The sequence below is a fragment of the Solanum stenotomum genome, chromosome 1, assembly GCF_019186545.1.
Source record: "Solanum stenotomum isolate F172 chromosome 1, ASM1918654v1, whole genome shotgun sequence".
Lineage (NCBI taxonomy): Eukaryota > Viridiplantae > Streptophyta > Magnoliopsida > Solanales > Solanaceae > Solanum > Solanum stenotomum.
The window spans coordinates 75,186,510-75,190,399 of NC_064282.1; the positions used below are offsets into that span (position 1 = coordinate 75,186,510).

The 3,890-nt window shown below is 33.3% G+C and overlaps 1 pseudogene; it reads left to right on the forward strand.

Moving 5' to 3' along the window:
* Positions 1-389: 389 nt before the first annotated feature.
* LOC125856695 (tryptophan aminotransferase-related protein 2-like) lies at positions 390-2,837 on the forward strand (annotated as a pseudogene).
* The last annotated feature ends 1,053 nt before the right edge of the window (positions 2,838-3,890 follow it).

Genomic DNA, 3,890 nt, shown 5'->3' on the forward strand with positions numbered 1-3,890 from the left:
CTCCAGTTCAGCAGCACCAGTGGTGAGTCCTCATTCTTCGAGGACAATAGTCATGTTATCTCTCAGTCTTCATTATTTTAGTTTCAAGTTTGCTAGAATTATCTGGGGCATGTCCCATCACTTCTAGTCAGTTAGAGGCTATTTTCAGACATAGTTAGATTCTGCTTAGAATTTTAATTTGATGTTGCTTTTGTATTAAACTCTCAGATTTAATATTTGGTTTTAGTATATGGGTATTCCCCATCATTTCAAATTTATTTATGATTAGCTTCCGCTTCAGTTTTATTTCTCAATTTATCTTTAGTATGCTCACGATTATGCCAGCAGGGTTAGCATGGGGTCACTTGTTATCCTAGGTCCTGTGTCCGCGTCTCGTGGTAGCTCAGGGCATGAAAGGAACTGATGGTTGTATTTTCAAGTGTTCTTTATTCCCTTGGGCAACTTCCAAATATGACACAAGGGACACTTCCCCTACTATTGTTCTGGATCACTGAGTTTTCTTTTACAGTTTTAAATCATTTTTCTTAGAATTTTTCACATAAGTTATTAGTATATTGTCTTTATTTGTCCTCATGAGTAAACTTTTTATATATGAAATCATCAATTTCGATTTACTCAACGTTGAGTGCTCTATTGTATTTTGTGCCCTCAAAATGTCATGGAGTGTAATGTGTCAAAATGATATATTTTTTCTCCAATGGCGTTTTTCAAATGATCGTTTAAGTTATGTCTTTGGTTAGCCAAATGGACTAAATTTATCTACAAAAAATATTCATCTACCTACTTTTAGAGAAAAATTTAACTAGTGATATAAAAGGGGGACAAAATTTATAGAGTGGCCTTAGAAATGATCAGACGGTGCAAACCATTGAATCCTTATAGAATCCGCCCCTAATGAACTAGCTAGCTTTTGAGATTGATTAAATCTCTCTCAAGATTAGTTCCATTTTGATACATTTTGTTGAAATGCTCAATTCTTTGTTGGAATACTAATTTGGGATTTCATTTTGTGTGTGTATATAGTGGTGATCCAACAATGAATGAGTCATATTGGAGAAAAAAGGGGAAAAATTGTGACATAACATTCAATGGTAATGATTCATTGAGTTATTTTGCTAATGGTAAGATCTTGTATTGGTTCTTGGAGTCAAAACTAGAGGAACAAATTCAGAGGTTGCACAATGTAGTTGGAAATGCAATTGTGGATGATCATTATATTGTTGTTAGCACTGGATCAAGCCAGCTTGTGCATGCCGCCCTTTATGCTCTTTCTCCATCTGATCAACTTGAACCAATTAATGTAGTTTCAGCTCCACCTTTTTATTCGGTACATGTTTATATAATATATTTTTTAGTTAAATTGTAAAGGATATGTATGCTCTATTAAATTAGAAGTCTGAAGTTATGGTTCTTGGTACATGTTAGATCAATTAAATATAACATTCTTTTTTCCATTTCTGGATTTTAAATTAAAAATTTCAGGAGTCACAATCAACTTCATCAATCACTAGGTCACACCCTTAAATACAGAACACGAATCAGAGTTCTTGGAACACATCACGTGACTTAATATGTCAAATCTAAAAGTGACATTTTTTAATCAATTATTAATGTTATTTGTCTTTGCAGGCATATTCTGATGTAAAATCTTTTGAGAATATGGACCTTATATTGAGTTGATTACATCTCCAAATAATCATGATGGGATTATTAGAGAGCCTGTAGTTGATGAAGATTAAGGGAAATTAATCTACGATTTAGCTTATTACTGGCCACAGTATACTGCTATTACCTAACCTGCCAACCATAATGTTATGTTCTTTACTATTTACAAATGCACTGGCCATGCTGGTTCCAAAATTTGTAAGTTTTTCAAACATTAAGTTTAAGTGAGATCACAATGACAAAATTAGAACATATTTCAATTTATCACTTATTGTAATTTGATTTGCACATAGTTGGGCACTCGTTAAGGACAAAGATGTGGCAAGGAAGATGACAAAGTTCATGGAGATTATTGCAATTGGTGTATCAAAAGAAGGTCAACTTAGAGCTGCAAAATTCTTGAAGTGGTCTCTAATAGCTGTTTGGATTTCACATTGAAAAATTTCTTTGAATATAGTCAGTCTCTTATGACTGACAGATGGCAGAGGTTAAGAAAATTTGTTACGGACAATGACCATTTTTTTATCCAAAATTATCGTCCTTAGTATTGCCTTTATAGAAAGACTTGTGTGAATCACACCCTGGTAATCACCAAAGTATTACAACGTAACATTTTCATTTTAGTTTACTTAAAAAATAATGTAACCTTATATACTTGAAATTTATTTACCTNGTCAGTCTCTTATGACTGACAGATGGTAGAGGTTAAGAAAATTTGTTACGGACAATGACCAGTTTGTTATCTAAAATTACCGTCCTCAGTATTGCCTTTATAGAAAGACTTGTGTGAATCACACCCTGGTAATCACCAAAGTATTACAACGTAACATTTTCATTTTAGTTTACTTAAAAAATAATGTAACCTTATATACTTGAAATTTATTTACTTTTTAAAATATATTTTTGATATATATTTAAAAAAAGTTTTCTTTCTTTTGAATTTGAAATTCGTATTGTTCTTTTGAATCCTCTTTTGCATAGAGAATTTGCAAAGGGGGTGAGAAGAGGATTGTGAAAAGCTTCTTAAAGAACACAAGATTCAAAAAATGAGTGGAAGAAGATTTGGAAGTGATTCAAGAAATGTTCGGTTAAATATGCTTAGTAGAGATGAAGAGTTCAACATTTTTCTGAAGAGGCTTACGGCTATTCAAGGATCTACAAAGAGAAAATAAGACATTTATGCGTGAAATATTAATTAGAGACATTATATGTTTTGAAAAGTAGAATAATTTCCTTATTTATTGAACTTCATTGATTAATGTGAAAAAGTGAATTGTTCTTTTGATTTTTATGATATTAGATGCGAAATCTCTATTCTTAAATAAACTCAAGTGTGTGTTGAAGTATGTTATATGATATACCGTGAGTTTACGGTATTTTTAATACATTTCAATTAATAGTTGTGTGTGTGTAGGGCCATTTTGTATTTGTTTTTATGCATTTTTACCATGTTTGCAGGAAATATGTTCAAACGTGGAAACAGAGAGACACAACTGAAGGATGTGTTTAAAAGAGCATCTACGGAGGTTATGTGTGGACCTTAGGTCCATTAACGCTCCATAGATGATGGCCGTAGATGGTCAGACAAGGCTTTGAGGAAAACTAGGGAATTCTTGACCAAGTGTTGAACCACAGGTGCAAACCATGGGCCGTACTGTTGTTCCGTCAAATTATTCAGAGAAGGGGTTCCAGTGCTTGATTTTGAAGATTCTAAGTGTGGAGCTATGGACGAGGATCTACGGACCGTGGTTTGATCCGTACTGCTGATCCGGCGGTTGCTTCAGAGATGATGTTTTGGAAGCTAAAAATTTGCCTAAGTCCTAAGTCACGGAAGGGACCTACGGACCTTAGGTCAATCCACGATCCGTAGGTTAGTGTCATAGATCGAAGACGTGTCTTGAAACTGTATCTCTTTTTTTCATTTCCTTTTTAGTTAGGACTTAGTATTCTATATATAGGGCATGTAAACCTCATTTTTGGGGGTTAGACTTTATTACTTTCATTCTAGTTCTTGACTTTGGGAGATTAACTTGCAACTTTAGCAATTCTCAATTTTCTAAGTTCGTTTTGAAGATTTTAACATTTCAATTCAAGTTAAGATTCTGGGTTTCTTTTACTCATTACGTAAGTTCATGATTTCTTCATCTGAAAATATAAATTATGTTCATGCTATAATGGGTAACTAAATCCACAATTAGGGTTGTGGGAACCATGAGCGATTAACA